At 42.1% G+C, this 26,696-nt stretch overlaps 1 protein-coding gene across 11 annotated transcripts in view; it reads right to left on the reverse strand.

Moving 5' to 3' along the window:
- Positions 1-26,696, reverse strand: part of LOC147010889 (homeobox protein cut-like 1) — a 379,867-nt gene that overhangs the window by 270,633 nt on the left and 82,538 nt on the right. The window lies entirely within an intron of this gene.

Raw genomic sequence — 26,696 nt, forward strand, 5'->3', positions numbered from 1 at the left:
TGTTGTGGTTACCAGATTCGCAAACCACCATTCAGGTCCCTTAGGTGAGGTATCTCGGTAAGTGCATGTGTAGTTAGGCCCAAACCCGTTGTCTAGTGGGAATACATGTCATTTATACGTGCTGCGACTCTTCAGGATAGCCGTTTTTCTTTTACTATCTTTATTTTGGACCAATCGCCACCATCACAACCACAACAACAACCACCAACCACAACACCGCTTCACCACAACCGCCACGACCTTTACCGTCACAACTCGCCACCATCGCATCACCGTCATCTCGCGCCACTCATGGGCACCGATGCTGGACTCGTGTAGGGCGCACGTTGAACAGCGTGTACAAAATCACGGATTTTCTGCTTCAAAAACGGATCGAAAACGACACACGCCCACTTTTTGCCGTCCAATCGGTGAGCGAGGGGCGACTGGCCCCGCCCCAGGGCGATCGATATATGCAAATTTGTGGATCAAAAAGCCTTCACGCCCACTTTTTCTCGGGCCAATGGGGAGCGAGTTGAAAGGTCAAAGGGAGGGGGTCAAAGGCGAAGTTACGGGGGGATAAAAGGACGGTGTTCGTCAGTCAAAAGAGTAGTAAAAAAGTCGGAACGAGGCGAAGGAGTCGGAACAGAGAGTCAAGACTTCGCGGGCGGTGGAGCTGCTCGTCGTGTGCGTTGAAGTCGGAACGGAGGGGACGAGCTGTGGAGAGGCGGCGAGGGCGGACGAGGGGGTGCTCGCGTCGTGCAAGGAGCTGCGCGCCCGAGGGAGGCCGACAGCGCGACCTGGCCGAGGTGGAGACGCTCGTCGCATATAATAAAGATCCTCTATACCCCGAGCATCAGCAACCCCCTCCTGTTTCCCCCCGCGCTGAGATAGTGCGACCAAGGGGGCCCCGTTCCCACCCCCTGCCAGGCACTGTCCACGAGGCCCGCGGGTTGCGGGGCCATCGCCGCTCCGCGTCTCATCACCAGACGGGTAGGCCCGACCAGGTCTCGGCCCCAGGCCTACCTCATTCTTGAGGGTATTTCTTTTCCTTGGTTTTGGGTATGTGTTGTCGGCGCCGTCTGTGAAGTAGAATTGTATAAGTGTTGCCGTGTGCTCGGTAGTCGGAATTAGCTCTGCACTGTGTTTTCACTTTTATGTTTGCTTTTTGTGTAAATGGAATTGTGTTTTCTTTTTGTGTGCATTTGGTGGAATTGTATTTGTGTGCTTTCCGTTCGTCGCGAATAAATGTGCTTTATTGTTGAACTGTTTCCCGCTTCGCTTCGTCTTTTTCCCCATTGAACCCCATCTTGCTTCACGTAAAGGGTTGGTAGTGGGCTGAATACGCCCGATAATTAATCGAACCGTCGAGGTCGACGATAACACCGCTCGGTTATTCTGATAGTACGGAACGGGTCGCTTAAGTGGCCCGTGTCCGAAGTCGACCTGCGGCGAGGTGCGATCGCCCGGTCTACCCTCCGCGTGGGTACTTAGGTAGTTCGAATTTGGCGAGCAACCCTATCCCACGCGGGGGCTGATTGGCTCGATCGCGGTGAGACCGAAAGGTCCACCCGTGACTGGTTCCCGGCGTTAGTCCGAGAGGGTCACGACTGGATTGTCCGTCCGGTGGGCGACGTGCCGCGATTCGAGTTACGTGGCCGTCGCACGCCGGCGGGCGCGAAAACCGCAACAATATATATATATATATATATATATATATATATATATATATATATATATATATATATATATATATATATATATATATATATATATATATTTTTTTTTTTTTTTTGCACGAACGTTTTTTATTTCTCTTCTCTTCTCTTTGTTTTTCCTTGCGATGAAATTGCGAAAAGGCAAAATACGTTGGCGCTAATTGAGTAATTGGCCATTAAAACTAAATTGTGAATAATCGTAACTGCGATATGCGAACTTCCGGACAGTGACGACTTACTGCATTCTTTCTTTCTCGATTTCTGTACTTTCTCGATTTTCTTAAACACAATGCCCCAATCCAGTCGTCGTTTACGAGAGCGAAGGAACGGCCTGTGTGGTTGTCTGAAAGATATTTTGTTTTTTGGGTTTGCACGTACAGTCACGCACGTACGGTCACGCACGTACGGCCACACACGTACGGGCACGCTAGAGCAAAGGAACGGCTTGTGTATTTGTTTCTGGCAAGTGGTTTTAAAGTATATATATATTTTTTGCACGTACGGCCACGCGCACGTACGACCACGCACGTACAGGCACGTGAGAGGGAAGGAATGGCCTGTGTGGTTGTTGTTTCTGGCACGCGGTTTGAAAGTTTTTTTTTGGGGGGGGGGGGGGGTTTGCGCGTACGGCCACGCACCTGCGGGCACACACCTACGGGCATGCACTAGTAAATAAATAATGCATGCATGTAGATATGACAATTGACAAATGTGATGGCCTAAATGGCCTCTTTCTTTGTCTAAACCTTCAAGATTGTATTTCCTCAAAGCATAATTCATGCTATTTTCATCTACAGATAATCAGTTCATATTTCCACTGTACAATGGGGGCTGTTTTGCTTTTCAAGAGGGATTAGGCCAATCAAAATGTATCAGACACATCTTGTAAGACCAGAAAAAGGTGTTGTACAAAAACAATCCCAGCTGCCAATATTCATACATTAACTTTCACACAGCTATTCACGATTGCAGGGACTGTAGGAGCAGAGCCAGGCTTCATTCCCATCCATGGTATACCAGTTAAAGTAGGAACATGAAGCAAAATCCCTCTTTATACTCCTCGACGTGTGGTTTAAAGTTATTTTGTTTACAGTCTTGGGCTCATGGAGAAGCTGGTACATAAATCACCTGGAGTCCAAAGGCATTTGTGTATGTTTACATGAATTACAAAGGCATTCAATCAATCAATCGGTTCTTTACAAAGAAAGAAAAGGTAAGAGGAATTAAAATTAATAAACGTATTAGGAGATGACCCTCCCCCAACCCCCACAGCATATCATGGGTTGAAATGCATATGGGACAACATAGAACAACAAAGTATCTCAGCATATCGGATTTGAACCTGGGATCCCAGAATCACAAGTCACAGTTTTAAATGGGATCACTAAACAGTACAACCAAAATTGATTAAAACCAGCGGTACTGCCTCGGTTACGAGTTCCCTACTGCTTTCACGGGAAGGAACTTCAGCTATAGGTTTGCTCTCCGTCCGTCCCACCTGTGGTTTTTCAGACTTTTTCCCCATAACCTTTAATCGTTGAACATATTCAACTGAACCTTGGTACATGGCTTCAGTATGATAAGTTACACAAGTTGGATTTTCAGGGTGTTTTGTCAATTTTTCACAGAGTTATACCCTTTTTGTCTTTTTGGACTTAATGGAAGAACTTGTAAATGTACAAGGACATTGGATTTAAATATGTGCCCTTCTTGCAGCAAGCACAATTATATTCAGGAGAAACATCCTCAGGCTCCTAGGCTATGCACACCCTACTTGCGAAGGCCATGTGCACACCCACTGAAAACTGCCAACATATTTGTGAAGAAAATGGAATAATAATAAACCTTTAAATGTTTTATTTTCACTTATCACTCATTTGCTTTACTTTCACACAGTTTAAGTTTTACAAGGGAGAACATGAATGAGTGATTTTTCATGCTTGTATAAGATGGAGGAGGAGGAGAAGAAGCAAAAAGAAGAAGAAGCAAAAAGAAGAAGAAGAAAGAAGAAGCAGAGAAAAAGCAGAGTGGAAGCAGAATAGGAAGAAACAATAAAGAAAGTATATAACAAAATAAAATGCAGGATAACTAGTTAGGATCACTGATGATTGTTGTTTTCAAAAGAAAAGTCAACTTGGATAAATCTGTGTCTGTAGCTCAAACACATCTCCCTTAGTTCTATGGTTAAAGTGACAATAGCATCTGGTCCCAAGCTCTGCCATCTACATCACCCAGAGTCTCGTATGCACCAAGAAGGCCTGCAAGGTCATGCCGACCCCAGCGGTATGCTTTGAGATCTTTTTTTTTCAATTTTTATTTAACTTAATGTTATCTTTTGCATTTTCGATTTTTTAAAGGCTTTTGGAAGAGCAGAACATACACCGAATCAAGGACGTTTCATTAGATGAAGGGAAGCAGGAAGAGAAAAAAAAATGTGGCGAGAAAGACGTGTTATGGCCAGGATCATGACCTACTACCGACAAGGAAGACTTTACAGCTCGGTGTGAAAACTTCTTCTGAATAACAGTTTCAAAATAAGTCCTATTGTTGCCGATAAAAGACTTTTGGACAGAATTTATAAACTAATAACTACAAAAGATACAATATTTAATGTGATCTTTGCATAATTCTATAACTAAGCTGATAAAGTTGTGAATGATGATTTCATTTTTACTGGGACGAAGACTGGGACAAGTTGTCAAACAAGACTGCAGCAACCCCCTGGAAAGCAAGTTAAGAAGAAGAAAAAAAGCTAAAAACTTAAGGAGGGAGACAGGAAGAAAGCAATATGCAAAGCAGAACAACAAAACAAAAGATATAGAAAAGAGAAAACTAAAAAGATGAGAGAAATAAAATAAAGACACTTTCTCAACAAAAGGCTGTTAGGTTATCGACAAGTAAACGACTACATAAAATCGTGGCAACAATCAATGTACGCAACCCGCTTACGCCAGATTTACGTAATCGTCATGGTGGTGTGCAATGTGGGTGAGGTTAAAGTGAGGACTGCATCCACAGCCTTTGAGAACAAATTTGATGATGAAAAGATATGTTATCACTTCAGGTGATTTCTGTTTACTCAGATAATGTGATGGGATGGCACAAGGGCTCAGAGCTAGTGCACTTGTGTTTTGAGCTGACTTGTCTAGGTTTGATTACCGTCATGCTGGCATTTCCCAGGCAGGACGTTGCATCAACAAGTTCGCCATCCATCGGAGGAGATCGTAAGCTGGGGACTCATCTGCCAGCATTAATTTATAATTGATATTAATGATACCACGGTGTCCATTCGCGAAGAGTAGGTGATTGTCACCAGCAAACTGGCTAAATTCCATCTTTCTGCCCGAATCAACTGTGGGTCTCCACAAAGTTCAAGCGCTGAATTGGAGCTCTCCATTCTCTTCCCACTATGGAAGAATGGTCCATGGCATGGTCTGAAACATCTCGCCGGGATACGATAACAACTTACAGGGTGCCACAATTTGGTAGTGTTAAGCGCAGTGGGGCTATCTTTAACTTTAAACTTTAACTTTAAACGTTTGGTGCAAATGCAACCACAATCTTTAGGTCCCAACTCCCAAGTCAAAATAAATAAGAGAAATTGAAAAACAAGGGCAATGGAACGAAGTCGAAGTCTCTCTCTCTCTCTCTCTCTCTCTCTCTCTCTCTCTCTCTCTCTCTCTCTCTCTCTCTCTCTCTCTCTCTCTCTCTCTCTCTCTCTCTCTCTCTCTCTCTCTCTCTCTCTCTCTCTCTCTCTCTCTCTCTCTCTCTCTCTCTCTCTCTCTCTCTCTCTCTCTCTCTCTCTCTCTCTCTCTCTCTCTCTCTCTCTCTCTCTCTCTCTCTCTCTCTCTCTCTCTCTCTCTCTCTCTCTCTCTCTCTCTCTCTCTCTCTCTCTCTCTCTCTCTCTCTCTCTCTCTCTCTCTCTCTCTCTCTCTCTCTCTCTCTCTCTCTCTCTCTCTCTCTCTCTCTCTCTCTCTCTCTCTCTCTCTCTCTCTCTCTCTCTCTCTCTCTCTCTCTCTCTCTCTCTCTCTCTCTCTCTCTCTCTCTCTCTCTCTCTCTCTCTCTCTCTCTCTCTCTCTCTCTCTCTCTCTCTCTCTCTCTCTCTCTCTCTCTCTCTCTCTCTCTCTCTCTCTCTCTCTCTCTCTCTCTCTCTCTCTCTCTCTCTCTCTCTCTCTCTCTCTCTCTCTCTCTCTCTCTCTCTCTCTCTCTCTCTCTCTCTCTCTCTCTCTCTCTCTCTCTCTCTCTCTCTCTCTCTCTCTCTCTCTCTCTCTCTCTCTCTCCCTGTGGCTGCTGGTTGCATCATTGGTTGGGACGCGGCTATGCTGCTGATGCAGTGTCCCCCTTACCAGTACACTGGTACTCGTTTTAGTGTCCCCCTTACCAGTACACTGGTACTCGTTTTGCCGACCTCAGAAGGATGACAAGCTGAGTCAACCTCCTAGTGTATTTTAATTCAGCAGCCCACAGGGCTTGAACTCAGGACCCTCGGATCCCAAGCCACCACCCTAACCACGAAGCCAACACCAGCCTATGGAACAAAGTGAAGGAACTTGAACACAGGTACATTTTGCTGAAGGTTTCAGGACTAAAACATTCTGTACATGCTACAAAAGTCCTCTCCAACGACCCACGAGACAAGCCCAAGTAGCAGCAGCCGCAGTTAAAAGCAAAATGTTTTTGTACAACGACAGGATCACAGTCCTCATTCCTCTTGTTCGGAACTGCTTTTAGTCACTCTGGCAGCTCAGCAAATGTATTTTAAACCATCTGGATGTATGTTTAGAAAGTCAGATAAAGTACTTTTCAGGAAACTCCACTGATTGAAGAGATTTACTTATCATTTTTGGTTAAAAAAAGAAAAAGAAAAAGAAAACAAGTACAGGTGCATTCAAAGTACACCACCAGCATGCAAAATAAATGAATAACACATCCTCCAGTGCGCGACATTGCCAGCTTGGCGATGCCGCCATGCAGTACATAGATGGAATTGGGAGGGAGCGGTGTATGATAATTGACTGATTAATTGCATAATTAAAATAAATAAAGAATAATCGTAAAATAATTAATTTCTTAATCAATTGGCTCATAGTGTAACAAAACCACCACTCTTTTCATCCGAATGTGGAACTTTTTGAAAATTAAATAATTCATCGAAAAATGAAAAATTTATCGATTAATTGATTAATCAATAAATCAAAAATACTCTTAAAAGCCAAATCACTTGTTCACTATCATGTCCAAATATCAGCTTCCGAGCTCAAAAGGTGCCTGAGATATTGCTCCGAAAAGAAAGAAAATAAATAAGTAATTAATCAATTAATTGATTAATAAAAAAATTTTAAAATAAGGTTTTTGCCAGAGCACATCTTCACATTTGTCCCCCAATTTCAGTTTCCTAGCTCAAAGGATGGCTGAGATATCACCCAAACAAACATGAAAACAAACAAATGACCAAGAGAACAAACAAACGGAGTAAAAACTGAGTACTTCCTTCCTTCAGCGCCCGGCGATAGCGTCATACATCGCCTGGATATGGAATTGGGAAGGAGTGGTGTACAACATCAATTATATCAGAGAAATCTTCGCGTGACATACACTCAGTTCAGCCAACCCACAAGATTACAGTCGTGGCCAAAAATATTGACACCCTTGCACTTTTTTCAAATAATGCACCATTTCTTCCAGAAAATTGTTGACATAAAAAATATTTTTGTATGCATATGTATTTCTTTGATTTACAGTGGCAAAAAAAAAAAAAAGCTGAAAAAAATTACTAAATCTTAGCTTATTCCACACACAAATCCTAAAATGGGCTGGACAATATTATTGGCACCTTTTAGAAGTTGTTAGAAATAATTGGATTTCAAGCAGGTGATTCTCCTTTACTTTGGAATTGAACTCACCTGTGGTGAGTTGAAGGTGCCTGCAATATAAAAATCATTCAATCAACCAGTTTGAACAGAGAAATAGAGGTGATTCTGCTGTGTTGTGTCACTGTGTGTACCGCAATGAGCATGGTGAAAAGAAAGAAAACCAGAGAATTGTCTGAGGAGGTCAGACACAAGATTGTAGCCAAACATGGACAATCTCAAGGCTTCAAGTCCATCTCCAGAGACCTTGATGTTTCTGTGTCCACCATATACAATGTTATCAGGAAGTTTAAAGCCCATGACACAGTAGCCAACCTCCCTGGACGTGGCCACAACAGAAAACTTGATCGAAGATTGCTGCGAATGAGTGTTCGAATGGTGGAGAAAGCACCTCGATCAACTGCCAAATTGATTCAAGCTGACCTTCAGACACATGGTACGACAGTTTCAACTCACACCACCTGTTGCCAACTCAATGAAAAGGGGGTTCTATGGTAGGAGACCCAGGAGGACCCCACTGTTGAGAGAGAGAGAGAGAGAGAGAGAGAGAGAGAGAGAGAGAGAGAGAGAGAGAGAGAGAGAGAGAGAGAGAGAGAGAGAGAGAGAGAGAGAGAGAGAGAGAGAGAGAGAGAGAGAGAGAGAGAGAGAGAGAGAGAGAGAGAGAGAGAGAGAGAGAGAGAGAGAGAGAGAGAGAAAGAGAGAGAGAGAGAGAGAGAGAGAGAGAGAGAGAGAGAGAGAGAGAGAGAGAGAGAGAGAGAGAGAGAGAGAGATAAGAAAGCTCGACGGGAATTTACCAAAACACACCTGAACAAGCCAAAATCCTTCTCGGAGAATGTCCTGTGGACAGATGAGACCAAATTAGAGCTTTTTGGAAAAGCACATCATCTCTATATTTGGCTAAGCGCATGTAAGTGGTTACCACCCCTATTTTAGGGCATACCCTGACTTGAGTGGCATTTTTGAAAGTCACAAAGACTACTACTGGTCATGAAATTTGGTTCATTGCACAGACAGTGTTCCATAGGACCTTAAAATATATAAGTTCATGGGTCTATGATGTATATTACTGAATCTACAGGATTTTTATTGAATATACATGCCCAGTATTGGCCTTTTTTCTTGTTTCACCTTAAAATATGACATATATTAGACCATGCAAAAATACAACATATAAAACATTCTATATGAAATTTCTCATCTAATCAAAAGGTTGTCACCCACCGTCTTGAGAAAATCAGCATTTGTGTCGGTCACTGGTGGATTCGCATGATATATGCACATTCTGGCACATTTTTATTTTTTCTTGTTTTATTGCCCTTTTAGAGCCTGGGACTAATCCCCTAACAAAATGACAAGTTTATCAATAACTCATATTTACGTGTCTTAAATTATTCAACTTATTACCAATAATCAATGTAAAAAAATTGAGATGATCCGGGTGGATACTTAATTACAGTGGCTTGACCGAACTTTCCAACCCAAATGTCCGACTGCACGTCACGTTTTTAAAAAAATGCTTTTATTCTTCTGTGCATAAGATTATTTTCACTAAAATTTATTTACAAATGGAGCACAGTGATATAGATATAATAGTATAAAAAATATTGAAAACATGCATGGCTTTGGTTTAGAGTAATTTTGCATTCTTGTCCAACTGCACGTCACACTTTTTTAAATTTGATTAAAAAATGAATTTTCTTTAAAAAAATTTTTTATACTTTTCCAGGTATTTCAAAAATATTTTATTAATTTAGAAGGCAGTTAAAGCAGTTTTGGAGAATTTAGAGAGCTTTTTGTTACTCCCAGAATTGATTGAATTGAAAATTTACGTCCAAGAATTTGTTCGATAAATCATTCTTTTAGTGCTTTTCAGCATCTGACAGTCACTGAATAGAGCAGTAATAAAAAATAGGTATGTATTATTTCTTAATAATCCCAGAAATTGGTATTTTGATTTTTAGATTAGTTGCGAGAATAAGTTACATACTATGACCTTCATTTATTTTGCCAATGAAGAAAAAAAAGAAAAATTAGGTAATTTCATTGAAAACTCGCAAAACCATCAGAAAAGGTAACCCTTCTTCAAAGTATCATATTTCAGTCTATATATATATATATATATATATATATATATACATATATATATATATATATATATATATATATATATATATATATATATATATATATATATATATATATACATATATATATATATATATATATATATATATATATATATATATATTTAAGCTATATGGTTTTTTGTTCTGAACTCAGTTGGACTTACACTTTCAGAAAAATGTAGTGAGAAGGCAATGGAACAAGCTTCATTTTTTGACATTTTTGAAACAGAGTGGTTACCACTTACATGCGCTTAGCCATTTACAGAAAACAAAATGAAGCCTTCAAGGAAAAGAACACCTTCCCTACAGTCAAACATGGAGGAGGTTCAGTGATGTTTTGGAATTGCTATGCTGCCTCTGGCACTGGGTGCCTTGAATGCGTGCATGACATCAATAAATCAGGAGATTACCAAAGCATTTTGGAGTGCAATGTTCAACCCAGTGTCAGAAAGATGGGTCTCCATCGAAGGTCATGGGTCTTGCAGTAGGCCAATGACCCCAAACACACTTCATAAAGCACCCAGGAATGGTTCAAGACAAAACGTTGGACTGTTCTGAAGTGGCCAGCAATGAGTCCAGATCTAAATGCCATTGAATACCTACCTGTGGGGAGATCTGAAAACAGCAGTTGGGAGAAGGCACCCTTCAAATCTGGGAGAACTGGAGCAGTTTGCACAAGAAGAGAGGCCTAAACTGTCAGTAGAGAGGTGTAAGAAGCTCATTCATGGCTATAGGAAATGCTTGACTGCAGTTATTTTGTCCAAAGGCTGCACTACCAAATATTAAGTCGATGGTGTCAATAAATTTTTTCAATGCCATTTCTTTTTATTTCCTCATTTAAAAGGATATATAAAGTTCTGAATCAAAAACAAAGGTTCTCTAATATTATCAGTGAAATAAGGTGTTGTGGAGATGAAATACTTTTGTCAACTTCAACTTATTTTTGGAGAAAATTGTGTTATTTGAAAAAAGTCCAAGGGTGCCAATATCTTTGGCCACGACTGTACATCAGGCAAGCAGAACTGACATTATGCACAACTTGAACAACCTGAAACTTTGCAACTGGTATTTATATTTTACAGACTGAAATAATAATTTCTTATAATGAGAACTAAAACTTATTTGAGCCCCTGCATAAGAACCTGTCAAATGTTATTGATCGATGTGGACTCAAATAATCACTGACGGAACGAAACCTCAATTAATGAACACAGAGTAACTAACTGAAGACAGATGCAAGATTATAAAATAATCAATTTATAATTCTCACTGCAAGTCAAGGATTTTACGTCACAAATGTATCTCAGTTGGTCATTTATTTGCTCGCCACTGAGATGTTTTTTGTGTTAGATCGATTCCCAATTTTACAAAAAGGACTTGCCGTTCTGCTACAATGCCAGTAGGGGGCACTGCATGTCTGTTCAAGGCATAAATCGGATATGGATAAAAAGCCGTCTGTCCCATCTAGATTTATAAAGGGCATTCAAAAAGTTATAGGAATGTGTTTGTTGGCACAAGTGAGTCACATCTTTTGCTCATTATAAACGTTCATGCATGCTTGGTATACGCCATTAATTTCCTCAATCCGAAGTCGTTGCTTTGTTAGAGTATAATCCAGATGTTTGCTCTGTTATGCAATTATGGCCAGGACCTGGCCTCCATTGACTCTAATATTCAGCCAGGAATAGTGTCCTCCAGTAACTATTACCCAGCTTGGACCTGGTCTCCAGTGACTATTATCCAGCTTGGACCTGGTCTCCAGTAACTATTATCCAGCTTGGACCTGGCCTCCAGTGACTATTATCCAGCTTGGACCTGGCCTCCAGTGACTATTATCTGTTTTGACATTTGAAGGACCATGTGCATGATGCGAATTTGCCAACGAGGAAGTGACTGAAGTAATCGAGATGTTTTGCTGAAGGATAATTCTGAAAACATATTTTACTGACATTGACAGTTTAAAGAGCAAATGGAGCAAGTGCATTGCATTGAAGGGATACAATATACTGTATACTTTCTTTTAAAATGTTTTTAAAACTTTGCTTATCTTGGACTATAATGAGTATCTCGTTCAGAAAGCTACATTATTTGAAGGCAACTCACAGGTTATGGATTTTAAAGCTCAAATGGTATTTATTGATTGAAAAGAGTAGGCCATTGTGTGCTCAACCTCTGACCAAATTAGCTACCTGGAGATATTGAAGTAATGCAGATATTTAGATAGAATTAAGGAATAATAATAAAAATAATAGTAATAATAAAAAATAGAATTAGAGGGAAAACTGGGGTGCAATTGGACATCACCTTGAGTAGCCATTCCTAGGTAATGATATTGTTACGGTTGTGGAAATTTGCATTACACCATAAAGGGTCCTCAGGTGAGATATATCGGTAAGTTCATGTGTAGTTAGCCCAAACCCGTTGTATAGAGGGAATATATGTGATCCATTCGGGCTGCGACGCTTCAGTTAGCCGTTTTTATTTTGCTGTAGTTAATTTGGTGCAAAAACAACAACGAACCTCACCACAACCAACATCTCCACGATCATGCCATTCACTACACGACGCCACCTTCCACAACTACTCTACCACATCTTCACCACTCGCCATTCAACGAGCACCGTGCGGGCGCGTGCAAGAACAAAAACCAATAACGCTTGTGGGGTTTTCCCGCCTAATTTCCTCGCCTGATGCTTCCTCCTGAATCCCCCCCACCACGCTTGGTGTGAAGGGGAGGGTGCGGCAGCTCGCTCCCGATTGGTGGATGCACGGCGTGAGGCGGTCGGAGTGGGGGCACGCCCCCCTTCGAGAGCTTTCTGGAAACGCCTCGAAGGAAGGAGCCATGAACGGGGCGGGGTGAGGGGCGGAGCAAAGGGCGGAACAAAGGGCGGAGCCGGCCCCTACAAAAGGGTGGGCGTGAAGAGTCGTTGTTGGTTGGTTGTTCCCTTGTCCCAGTTGGAGGCTGAAGGCTCTTGGTTCGTGCAAGCGATCGACAAAAGGTGTGGACGTGAAGGTCGACAAGAACGTCGTTCCTTTTCCTGTTCCCTTGTCCCTGAAGGGGAATTGTGGAGAGTTGCGGTGATCGTCCCTGGTCGGAGGTTCTGTTCGTTCGTCCGAGCTGTCGAGCGGACCACACGAGCGACGCGCGGTACGAGCTCGCGGACCACGCCGGAGGGACTCGGAGTTACGGTCGCCAAGGACTCGACGCGCTCAGGGAAGTCGTGACTTCCATTTCTTTTGGGTTTTGTGTAAATGTGTGTGTGTGGCGCCAGTCTGGTCAAGTAGAACTGTTTAAGTGTTGTAATAATTATATTCGGTTTTAACTCTTTCCCTGCTTCCTTTTGACTGTGTAATAAAGTGCTTGCTTGTTGAACTGTTTTCCCATTTCGCTTCATATTTTCTTTTATTGAATCTCCATCTTGCATCACATAAGGGATTGGTAGTGGGTTTAAAACACCCGGTAATTAATCGGAACCGTCAAGGCCGACGATAACTCCGTTCGGTTATCCCTGTAATACGGAACGAACCGCTTAAGCGGTTCGTGTCCGGAGTCGGCCTGTGGCGTGGTCCCATCCCTCGGCAGATTACCCGCGCGAGTACTTAGGTATATTGACATTCGGCGATTCACCCTATTTCGCGTGGCTAGACTGTGGACTGGGTGGTGGTGGGGTTAAACCCCCACCCGTGACTGGTTTCTGGTGGTAGTCCCAGGAGGGTCACGACTGAATTGTCCGTCCGGTGGGCGACGCGGTCGCGATTTGAGTTACGTGGCCGATCGCACGCCGGCGGGCGCGAATTCGCAACAATATAATACATTGGCACTTTATAAACTCGACATAATTCATTGTCACGACGTCGAATGATATGCCTTCCCCCACATTTTTACATAATAATACATACTTGTACCAATTTTTATTTAAATCCCTTCAGCTGTTCTTAAGTATCACATTTTTACTTGACATGACCATCTGACATTTGACCTCTTGCTGCCAAAATCTAATCAGTTCATCTTTGCATCATGATATATACTTTTACCCAGTTTGGTCAAAATACCATCACTGGATCACAAATTAGCACGGTAACAGAATTTTTACCTTACGGGACCTCTGACGTTTGACTTTTTGACTGCATAATCTAATCAGTTTATCATTACATCATTATACATATTTGTACCAAGTTTGACTTACATCCCTTCACCGATTCTTAAGTTATCGTGGTAACGAAAACCTATCACGGATGGAGGGACGGACAGACGGACAACCCGAAAACATAATGCCTCTGGCGACTTCGTCAGCAGAGGCATAAAAATGAACAAGAAAATATCTGCTCGATGGAATGTTCCAATGTACCCAAATTCCCAACACACCCGAGTTTCCACTACATGTAATGGAAGGAAAATGAGAGATCAAGTTAATCCTAGATAGGTGTCCGAGGTTAGGCGCCACCCCATGCGAAACCCCATTCCACCCCCCAGCCTGCCCCCTCCAGTTTGCCATGCATCAGACCCACGCCTCACTAAATATGCTCCAACAGTACTTCCTGGGATATAAGGTGAGTTGGGGTGTGGACTACCCGCCTACACCTTACGTATACAAATAAGGTTGTAGACATCATATGCCTGGGTCATTCACTGCAGGAAAAGTGCAACAAGACACCAATGATGGATGAATTGGCAGCGCAAATTCAAGGGTGATCTAGGAGGTAAAGTTGTTCAAAAATGGGCCGAGAAGCGTCTCCATCAGGAAGGTATGAGGAACAGTGTGAAGGCTGCCATCAGAGAGGTCTTCGACCTCAATCCCCCGTTCGTACCTATCGCTGCCGCTGAATTTCTACAAATGCAGAAGTGTGTCAGGTGCAGCAGAAAGGAAGATAGAAAAACCAAAACTGTGTGCATCACGTGCAATAAGCCGGTTTGTAGTCACCAATCATGTGTGACGTGCTTGGACTGTAAATAGATGAGTGACCTAACCTGACATGTGAAGTGTCTGTGAAGTTGGTATCATGCTAAATAATATAATTTACAGCATGTAACATTTAGTCTTGCAACACGTATTATTTAATGCGCCATTTTTCACCAAAATATTTTTCCTAAAATTCAATGACCTGACCTGAATATACTACAGGCCATATGATACTTGTCCATTTTTTCCAAGGTACTTGTATCCATTGTCTCTGATGTGTATGAATTTGTTTGGAATTTGACAATAAGTTTTTGTTTCAGAAAATGTGAAAGATGGATAACTTTTTTTTCCCATGATTTTTCCAAAATTTAATTTTACATATACTATGTAACATGTTTGTTGATGTTTGAGATATGAAAAACCCGCAGAAAAGGCTAATCTATAAGATGGCATACACCAATTTGATCTATCGGGTCGATAAGAATGTTATTTTAAAGGTTTTTTGACAAGGGGTGTTGCACACCATGGTCCACCTAATTAAACTGGCATTCAGGGGTACACCTATCTAGGGTTTGGGATGTGGATACAGCATGGACATGAGGAGCCAAATGGCCTCCTCAAGCATCAACGTTTTCTTGGATATAAACATGTGGTCTAATACCAATGATTTCAATGTCCTTTTATATGTTCTGACTACAGAACAATGTGCTCAGAATCCAGGAAATGTCATGTGCTCTTTATCAGTGTGATCAATGACTATTAGGAAATTGATAAACATCCATCAGTGATGAGGTGGTGTAAAAATGGCTCTTGCTTGCATGCTCTATAAGGTCCTTTTTAATGTTCTCAAAAGCTCAGGGGTAAATATGGAAAGATATTAGATCATAGGATTAATTAATACATCTTTGAATAATTACAAGAACAATAAGAGAACGGATATTATGAGTTGTCATGAGATAGAACAGATTTGTCATGAGATCATGAGAAATTTCATCGAGTTTAGTCTGGGGTCAAAAAAAAAAAATCAAGATGCAAGTGCCCAGACAAGAAAGCTAAAAAGGATCACTTTACATTTTTGGCTGTGTAGTTGGCCTTGGTTGAGAACTTCACCTGGCAGAAAGTGTAAATAACCTTGGCAAGCCAGGAACTAAAAATCAATCTCAGATCCTGAGATGGTTCATGTATCCAGCGACACCTTAGTCACCAACTTGATTAGTCCTGCAGTATTTTGAGCTGCCATATACAGGACTGAACATGAGCTATTTGGACATTCCATCCAATTGGAGTGCATGGCACACAACCAAGTCACTTATGTTGTGATGCATCAGAAACAACTCACTCAATGTCCTGGTTTTTGCTTTCTAACTTCTTCAATAAAGAAACAACAAATAGCATCCCTATTTCATCCAAAAACACAGCAGCATACATATTCCAATGACATTAATACAAGCTTTGCAAATCACTAAAAAAAAAACAGGAACAACTTCTGGTTGGTATGTTTTTTGGGTGTCACTGTCGTAGGAATCAAATCCCGCTGAGCTAAATAAGTATGCACATGAGGGGAGACAGAACTTGACGACAGAGGATTGATGCAGGAATCTGCCCCAGGCTCTTCTGGATCTTATGATGTAAACACAACTGTGAGGCTGTCCTGTTATCCCTCTTAAAGGTTCAAAAAAATAAAGTAAATTGGCATGTGTAGCATTAAACTGCAACAGCCATTCCAGATTCTGTGCAGATCCGGCTGGGTTCTTGCTGACTGCCGCAGAGAGCAAGCGTCGCACAGGTGTGCCTTGCAAATTGCGCTCTGTTGTGGCAGCGCGGCGATGGCGCGTCTGCAAACGAGAAACGTCGGCCCCCGCTGCCTGCACACCACACGTCAGCTTGCCCGGCGGCCATCAGCGCCTGTACTTCCATTGCGGGGCCTAAACGTGGCCCAGCTCTCATGCAACGAAATGGCATTTAATTGCCAGTAAACGGCACCTGCACCATCGTTAACGACACTCAAAACCTCTGTCCATCCGTCCACAGAGCCAAAACCACTTCCACACTGCCTGTGGGCCTCACATTTAGAAGTCATAAGGAAATGAACTCCAATTTTAGAGTCTTCTCCAGGGGAAGAGGCATTACCCATCGTGGATACAGGGCTCGGAACGCCCCACTATAATTACACACATCTCCCTTACAGGCGTGGTGAGAATAGATGGAGCTGCTGCCATTGTGGCCCGATATGTGCTAATCTCACTCCCTCCAGCACCGAAACTCTCGACATGACATCAGCCCACCCAAAGCACACCCACGTGGCCCTCAACACAAGCTGGCTGCTCTATGTATAAGAGAGGGCTCATATCCATTAGTTCATGGGTCTGTGTTGCCAGTGATTTTATTGCTACTCAAATAAGAAGAAGATTTTTTGCTATCTATTTTATTTTGTTCTTGAACTGCTTTCCAACTAACGGACAGATGCACTTATGCATTTGTGGTCTCCCTTCATCTTATAAAACACAAACAATAAACAATCACTCTGCACACTTTCTGAACGACACACTCAGTTTCATACTTACTGACACCGCATACACACATGCTAAGGCCATACATCTAACCAACCACGTTGGTCACATGGCTCTCTTAAGTGTGGCAAAATGGTTAAAAGGAAGGACACAAAGGTGAAGTGACACAGAAGTAGGAAAAGAAGAGAAAGGAGGTGAATACATTTGTAATGATTCTGACATCTGTGAGCGCATCTCATGAAAAAGTGAATGTGCTGTCGATGTTTGTTCATTCCTCACCCTACCTCACTCTTCATCCTTAAAAACAAAAATGAAAATAAATAAAAACCATGGTGATGTTCCTGAGCCCACATCATTATTGCCCTTCCCATGCCACGTCCTCCCTTACTACCCCACACCCCACCCATCCAAATGAAATTGTGTCAAGGGTGAGTATCATGGACAATTAATAAATAGACTAATAGATGGAATTGATGGGGTGTGGACGAAGCACAGGATTTCCTTACATTTCCTTGAACTTTCTTGTAATGGGAGATTAAAGAAAAGGCAAATAGATGATTGAAGACATAGGATATCAAGATAGTGCAAACAGATTAAAGTAGTAACTGTTGGGGTGTAAAATAAAAACAAAGAAAAAGAGAGAGGGAAACAAAGAAAACTAGAACTACATTGTCGATGACACACCATCGCATATTCCCACGCGCACTGCTTTGTCCCATTAACGCTAGGTGAAATTTTATCTTGCAAAATGGATTGACTGTTCTTTTCTATTTGATGTTCTTTATGACCAAACACTTACTATGTTTACGAAATCAGAAGTCATTGCAAGCATGTCAACATTTCATGAAACATTAACTTAACACTGTCCAGCAATATTGAACTGTGCATCAATTTAATCATAGGAATGAACTGTGTATAATATTAATTATAATAATTATTCATAATCAATTAGATAAATCCAGTAAAACCTGTGACTGTTTGTCACTCATGGGGGCCACATAAGTAAGTTCTCTATTAAAGAATTTACCATGTACAATGGTAAATACACTTTTTAAAAATCAGCCCCCATGACCCCACCCCCTCTGGCCCGGCCCCTATGGGTCATGTCAAAAATCCGACAGTGTTGTGCACTTCCCCATACATATATCTACTATGTACCAAAGTTTCACGTTCCTATCTCAAACGGTGTAGGAGGAGCTATTTTGACCCCCTATCCGCAAAGCAACCCCTACCCCCCAAGCACGCTCTGATCATCATGTGTTTAAAAAAATATGTTGTTAAATGTATAACTCATGAATATGTTTGATTTAAAAAGCTATAAGACAATTTTTATTTTATTTTTAATCGACCCCCTTGACCCAACCCCTCTGGCCTAGCCCTTAGGGGTCATATCAAAAATCCGAAAGTGTTGTGCACTTCCCCATACATATATCTACTATGTCCCAAAGTTTCAAGTTCCTATTTCAAACAGTGTAGGAGGAGTTACAGGGTAAGACAGATGGACGTACGGACGGATGGACGGCGGAGACAATCACAATATTCCCTCTTTTCTTCGAAAGCGCGGGAATAACAAAAGACAAAAGTAATACGAAAAAGAGCAATCAGAGATTGCAGACCCTCGCCAGGACTTGTTTTGTGTGGTGTGTTGGGTAATTTTGTGTGGTGTATTTTGTGTGGCGTTTGTATACTAGTGTGTTACGTAATTAATAAGAGACATAATTAGAACTGCCACTTTATAACTGCTGGCAATGATGACCGGGTACCAAGACATTCCGCTTTGAGGAACTCCACTTTGATCGGACACCTGACCCTGACCCATGACTTTAAAAAATTTTTTTATTCATTATTCAATTGAATTCAGAATGAGAATAAAAGAAATTAAATTCAAATCAAATGGAAGACCAAACAGGTACAGTCCTGTATTGGAGTAATCAGAAGGAACCCAAACACGCAAAAATCAAATATGAAGTCATCAGGAGGAACTTCCTTCTGGATAGGATTCGCATTTCAGCTTCTCCTCTACCCTGAAACCCAACCAGGCACAGCCAAGTGAGTCTTATTCAAAAAAAATTAAAAATCAAAACAACTAAAATAACCCACATCAAAAAAAATTAAATATTTCTGGCTGCCAGACCATGAGTCCGATCAAGTTGAAATTTAAAACATGCATTCCCCATCACTAGTAGATCATAAGTGTGAAGTTTTACGTCGACTGATTAAGCGGTTCCAGAGAAAACATTATTATATATTTTTCTTCAATCCAATATGGATGTCAAACCATGTGACATCAATTATTCCTGAACAAACTTGTTCACCCATGGCTTGGGAAACATTTGTGGGAAGTTTCCCCTTGATTTGTCCAGCCGTTCTAGAAAAGATTTTCTATAGGTTTTAGGGTAAATCCAATATGGCTGCCAAATCATGTGACCTACGATGTCATATGTGTGAAGCATTTGTTCCTCATGGATAGGCAGTTAGATGTGTAAAGTTTTGCCTCGATTTGTTCAGCCACTTCAGAGAAGATTTTTGAAGGTTTTTTTTTTAACAACATGGATGCCGAATCACGTGACCTTTGACATCATCAAAATAAATTTCTGTGGACCATTTTATCCCAAGATGACCCTCAAAAATTTTCATACTGATCAGAGGTAGCGTTCTACATGCAATTATGACGTCATGATGAAGGCACCTATGACATCATGAAAAATCACCCTTATTCCCCATGAGGAGTACTTGCTAACTGCCAAGTTTCAATTTCTTCCTTGGTGTGGTTTCAGAGATACGGAGGTCCAAATTTTCCCCGTTTTTCCAATATGGCTGCCACATCACGTGACCTATGATGCCATAATTATAATTAAAACATTATACATGAGTAATCACACCGATGGTGAAAATTTCGTCTCAATCCGACAAGCAGTTGTGGAGAAAAACACAAAAGTTTTGTGCGGACAAACAAACAGACAGACAGATAGACAGACAGACACAGACAAACAAACAAACAAACGGACCCAAACGCAATACCCTCTCTTATATATAACTGAGGTTTTTTTAAAATTATTGCTCCATTCGATCCTTTTCAAAAAAATTAAGGACTAGTACTTCAAAATATACAGTCTGATTACTTTGGGCATATTGAGGTCAATCTAAGGCTAAGTGTACCACATGGTCATCGAAGAATCCAATCATCGACAGGCACCATTTGTATTACACTTCATTGGTGGATACTCGTTTTCTCCTCTTCGTTGAAATCTCCTGCACTGAAGCTGAGTCTATGGGGTTATCACTTAGCCATCGCAGACAGGTCAGTGGTCTGTCTGTCTTCTACCCTCTCCTTTATGATCTTGCACCCTCTCCTATTTTTTTTAATACATGGTCTAGGCTCATGGAAGAGTAAGGACACGGAACAGAAAAGAACAACATAACAAAGGGAACAGCAGGAGAAAGGGGAAACACCAAAAGTAGGGCAGAGGGAGAAGGAAGATGGAAATGGACAAACAAGGGATGCAGGTAATGATGAGTGGTAGGGGAGAACATAAGGGTTGACATGATAGGTACACAAGATTTTGTAAGGGGTAGGCATGGTTTAACAGGTGTAGAAAAGATCATGGCTTTGGAAGGGGGATGACCTGAGATGGTGGTGAACAGATATTTTGAAGACCCGGAGGGAAGAATGAGAGTAAAGAGAGTGGAAGGCAGTTCCACATGCAGGAAAAGAGAGGAATAAATGAGTGGAGGTGAGCAGTGGTTCTGGATTTCGGCAGTTTCACTAGCAAGGGGTTTCTGGTGGACTGCATGTATACTGCAGATACTTGGGAAGGGGGGAGGGACAGAGCATGGAGAGAGCAGAGGGTGCAAAACCAGAAATGAGGCGCAAGAAGACAGAGAGACCACCGACCTGTCGACGATGGCGAAGAGATAGGCCCATAGACAGGTTCATCACTAGATATTCCAATGATCTTGAAAGCCCTGGTTTCCACAGCATCAAGGGTTTCCATGCCCACCCCCCCCCAACCCCGCACCCCAAATCCCCAGGTTTCTGCAGTGCTTAAATGGTTCACCATCAACCCTCTTCTGGTAAAACTACCCAAATCCAGGATCACTGCTCACCTCCAGTCATTTGTTCTTCTTTTTTCCCCACCTGTGGAATCAACTTTCACATCCTCTCCAATCTCATGCTTTCCTACAGGTCTTCAAGACAGCTGTTTACCACCATCTCACATCGTCCCCAATCCAAAACCATTAGCTTTTCTACTCTCCTTAACCCCACTCAAGTTCCTCATAATTTTCCATTTATTCTTTGGAGTTTCCTTCTCCCTGCATGTGTATTTTGCTTCCTGTGGTTGTCTGTTAAGTCCTGATCCATTCAGTGTACTAGCTCTTCCACAAGCCTCGACTATGTCTACAAAAAAAAGTGTACAGGCATAAATAAGTGTACAGTTTCAAAACCAAAATACCCTGATAAACTGTTTTTAAAGGCACCATTTTAGAGATAATAAAATTATTGCCTTAATGCTGCACTGTATGAACAAAATAAGCGTTACTATATACAAGCAAATACACCCCGTCACTTCACTGATGGGAATATTAAGAGGAGTAAGAAGGAGGGGTGGGAGAGATGTGGAAGGGGAGGGAGGGGAAGGATAGAGGAGGGAGAGAGGAGGGATGGAAGGGAAGAGAAGGGAGGGAGAAGGAAGTAAGAAGGGATGATGGGTGGGGGAGCTAGGAGAGGTGAGGAAGGGTGGCGCTTGGAAGGGGAGAAGAGCGAGGAAGGGTTGAGGGGTGGGATTGAGGAGGATGGGGGAAGTGGGGAAGGGAAGGGGTTTGGGAGGAGGAAAGCATGAGGGGAGGGGTTCTCAACTTGCACTTGGTAATGGGACTTGTGGAGAAGTTGGGTGGGGGGGGGGGGTTAAAACAGCACGTCAACACAGCAAGCGGAGACCGCCGGGAGATGTCCATGTGGGTGGAGAGGGGAGGGATTTTCGGGGGAGGTAAGCGTGCAGGGAAATGGAGGGTAGGCAACATAATGGGAAGGGAAGGCAGTGTGAGGGCAAGGGGAAGACAGCATAATGGGAGGGGAAGGCAGCACAAGGGAGAAGGGAAAGGTGATAAAAAGTACCCAAACAGCAACATTTTCTTTTTAACCACAGGGTTCTTCCACCTGGCACAGAATTTCTACCATATAAAACCGGGCGGGAGTATTTAAAACCCACGCCTTCTCCCTGGCAAAGACCTGCCTGCATGCATGCATGCATGCTCGCACATGCAATGACCTTTCAACCGCTCCGGTCAGCTCACTCCGAATCTGAGTCGTACATGCTAACCTATGGGGAAGCAGTTTTAAATTCAAAACAAAACTGTCATTCCTTAATAGTGTTCTCAACAGAGGGGGAAAGTGGGTGAGCAGGGGGAGGGGGAGGGGTGGTAGAGGGGAGGGGTCAGAGAGTGAGAGAGAGAGAGGGGGGGTCGGAGAGAGGGACAAGAGTGTGAGAGAGGGACAGGGGTAGATAGGGGTGAGTGAGGCAGAGGGGTGAGGGAGGGAGAGAGGATAGAGGGGAGGGGGAGGTAGAGGGGAGGGGAGAGTGCGGAGGGGGGAGGAGGAGAGGAGAGGGGGGATTCCAGCAGATGTGATGCCCAGTTTAACATCCATCTGAGAGATGGCACACACATTGATGAATCACCCTGCCTGTGAAACACCGGGATAACAGCTTATATCTGAGTCTGGGTTCAAACCCAAGCTAGACAGCTTAGAGCGAGTGTGCGTACCTCTCGGCTGTCCTGCCGTGATGTGGCGATTCATTGCTTTGTAACAAGTGCAAATATTTTTTACTCATTGTAATCATTTAATTTGTTTTTCCTTCCTAACTCCGGGATCGAACCGCGGTGTCCCCATCGAAACTTGAAGAGCACTCGCCAAGTTGCTTAACCAAGCACTCCAATGAAACGGTTGAAGAAACTTTTAAAAAGGAAACGTTTAATTTTTATTTTTTTTTAGATTTATCTACCAGATGCCTAAGTGATGAGTCGTATCATAAAAGAAGATCATTCCAAAAGGGGAAACTTGGTGTAAACTAAAATTGCACATTTTCAGCAAGCCATCTACTGCCCGACACACCACAGAACAACACGGGGCGAAACACAGACGAGTGGCCCAATATTGTAGAGCACTTGCCAAGTGGCTTAAGCACTCAAGGAAGCACTCCAATGAAACGGTTGATAAGAAATAGCTGGCTTGGCAAGCGATTAGCGATCGCCCATCCATCATATTAAACTCCTCCCGGAGACGCCCGAAAGGTCAAATATGTCCGAATTAGACAAATGAACATTTTTTTAGCAGTCGGAATTGCTGCTAAGTTCATTTCTGCAGCTCTAATTTTGTAATTTGGCTTAGTTTAAGAGATTGTAGAGGTTATTGCATGTGCAGAAATTAAATAAAGTCACAAACGCTGGTGTCTATGGGCGTTTATAAGCATTGCAATGTATCCAGCGATTTGTAGGTATGATGGATGATCAGGCATTCGATGATATAAGTAAGGAAAGTGAAAAAAAACTTTATCATTAAGAAATTGTTGCGGCCTATTCCAAATCAAGGCATTGTTGAGAAGGCCAAAAAATGGCAGCTTAAGACTCTTGTGAGCTGACAGAGGGCTGACCAAGATGGCAAGCCACCATCTTTGTAAGGCTTATTTTGGTTTTTCGTGATGAGCACCCCTAAATTACCTTCAAAAGGGGTGTTTAAATTAACCCAAATACCCAATTTTCATTCATGCACCACCTTGGAGTTCTCTTGTTATGAATGCAAAGTTTGAGGCCACAAGGTTTCATGATTTTGGAGTTATGGAGGAGACGGACGGACGGACGGACTGACAGATGGACTAACAAAACGGACAAACACTGACATTTATTTGTATAGATCGCCCTTCACTAACTTTTCAAACAAGGCAAGGGATCTTCACTCTCACCTTGGATAGGTTTGTGGCCTCTGATCCCCTGACCTCTTTATTCCAGCCTTGCCCCTCTTGTCTTCTCTGTCCTAAACCTCTACCAATCCCCACTAGGTTGGCCATTCATCCAGAAGCTAACACTTAATATGCTCCTTGAGTCTAAGTTTCCTACTCACCTGTACTCCTTTGTCCCTCTTTTCTTTCAACAATGGAATCACCTTCTGGAGTTTATCCTTTAAGAAGGTAGCATATTTCACCAGGATTCAATTAAGAATTTCGTTTGCAGGCACCGGAGAGCTACAGTTTGAAAAAAGGCCTAAAATACTGTAAAATAATACATTTTTCGTGGAAGTTGCAAAAGCTACAAATACGTGGATTTCAACTTGGTAAACTTATTAGGTTAACAGTTCAGCACATTCATACAAAAATAGCAAGGGGCAGAGCATGAAAAGGGGGGTTGTCTCCTTTCACAGTTATAACCTTGTTAGATGGAATTATTTTTGGTTATACACATGCAATTCCATGCTTGGTGTTGACTTAATGGTTAGGGTGGTGTGCTTGGGATCCTAGGATCCTGAGTTCAAATCCCCCTTGGCTATTGAATTAATACCAGGTGGGGTTGATTCTGCCTGTCATCCTTCTGAGGTTGGCAAAATGAGTACCAGCTCACTGGTATCCTGTGTTGGAGTGGTGACCTGTCCAGGATTGTTCCTATTGGGAACCAAGGAGACTGCTTAGGCAGCACCAACGCTCTGCACAGTCTGGTCCCAATGGATGGATGGATGGATGGATGGATGGATTAACATGCAATTATATACATGCCTTTCCATTTTTATTGTTGAACAGACAGAACTGAATATGCGTATCACTTACCTGGAAGTTTGTTTTAGGTCGAGTTGATCTTTTGTTTTTCAACCTCTTATTTTTTATGTTTCGTATCTTGAAGGGATCATTGGCAGATATATGGTTTACAGTGGCATCCATACTTTAACTCTGTTTCTCTGAAGAGGCTGATGATGGAAGCAAAGTATCTATTTTATATCATATTGTTATCAGTGCACATATATTATTGATGAATTATGATGTTGTGCAACAATGAGGTAGCTTTTTAATAATTGTGGCACAAGCAATAAAAAGCACTTCAGAAAGGGGTGGGGGGGGGGCACAGCATCGATCAGTAAGTTATGTAACCACGTAATCAAAGGTGTTACGACACCGTTCTGACACCAACTCACGTCATCACCCATGATAATGCTGTTCAAAAATATGCAAATTACAATTGCATCTTACGATTTACACACAGAGAAGGCATAAACACCTAAAACATCAATGTAGGTACTGCAAGGTATGCTATATAACACTTTTGCTTCAAGTAGCCAAACTGAAGTTTCACAAATCAAATGTAACAATAATGTTATATGCAAAGGCCGTATCATAATTTGTATAGTATTACCAGTCATTCACATGAATCTCAAAAATTGCTCAGGCATTCAGAAAACATGGAAATCCATGGAAAAACAAAAATCTCTCATTCTTAATTCTGCTGATTGCATCATTAATGAGACCTAGCAATGATCATGATGATATAATTCTGTAGATCAGGGTGGAAGTTTATCATAGTCCCTCCTCACGATGACCTACTCTGTTCGAAAGATACTGTGGGAACTTTAGTGTCCATGAGCAAATGTTTACTGGTAGGAGGCATTCCATCACTATATCATCTCTCCCCGACCAACAGATCATATTTTCCAGGCTCAATAACACTGCTGCTTCCTTCAAGCAACTCTTTCAACTCACTCAGATGTTTTTTGCAAATCACTTGTTCAATTGTTACCCTACAATCTGTTGTCAGTTTACTGATCTTCCATCCTTTGTCATATCTAGCTCCTCCAGGAAGTCCAATGTATTTTATTAACAATCTTAGGGCAATGTTATAAATTTGCCACAATATACACATCAATATATTGGAGAAAATTTGCAACTTCTGCTTTGAGTGAGTTTTAAAAAAAGGTAACCTTAAGATATGCTGGTAAAAGCTGATGTGATATCAATGTTTAAAAAACAGAAAGAAGACACTTCCATTCACACAGACCATAAAGGAGGGGATGGAGTGGTGTGGGGGGTGGGGGTAGAGGGGGTGGTGGCACAGGAAGACAAAATGTCATGCAAAGATTTTTCAAGCTTTCACCTCATCATGATGACAAAATGATGAATACAACCCTTAAATAATTCAGGCACATTTAAATAAATGCACACAAAAGGTGTAATAATGTTGAGCATTTGGATTACCAAGTGAAATTGTGGGAAATGAAGAAGAGGAAATCAAAAGTAAAGATGTGGAAAAGTGGTTGGGCCTGTGAAATGGGCCTGGAGGAAAACTGAGGAACAGACAGGTTGGGCCACACATTCCGTTCTGGGTGGCAGAGTCTTAAAATATTCATTCAAGGAAACAGGACACTATTGGCTCACTACATCAAGCCATGAAGAATCGACTGTGAGCAGTGTGAGAGCCCAGCCCAAGGATAGGCCTAAGGCTGAGACACACCATGTGTGGATAACATCATGACAATTTCACTAGTAGCATGACCTCTTTATAGAAAGCAACATTTGGCATTTGTAGGATATCCCTGTCTGCTATTTCAGTGAACTGG

The sequence above is a fragment of the Eptatretus burgeri genome, chromosome 16 (genome assembly GCF_056783735.1).
Source record: "Eptatretus burgeri isolate ZD-2024b chromosome 16, Ebu_testis_v1, whole genome shotgun sequence".
NCBI classification, from domain to species: domain Eukaryota; kingdom Metazoa; phylum Chordata; class Myxini; order Myxiniformes; family Myxinidae; genus Eptatretus; species Eptatretus burgeri.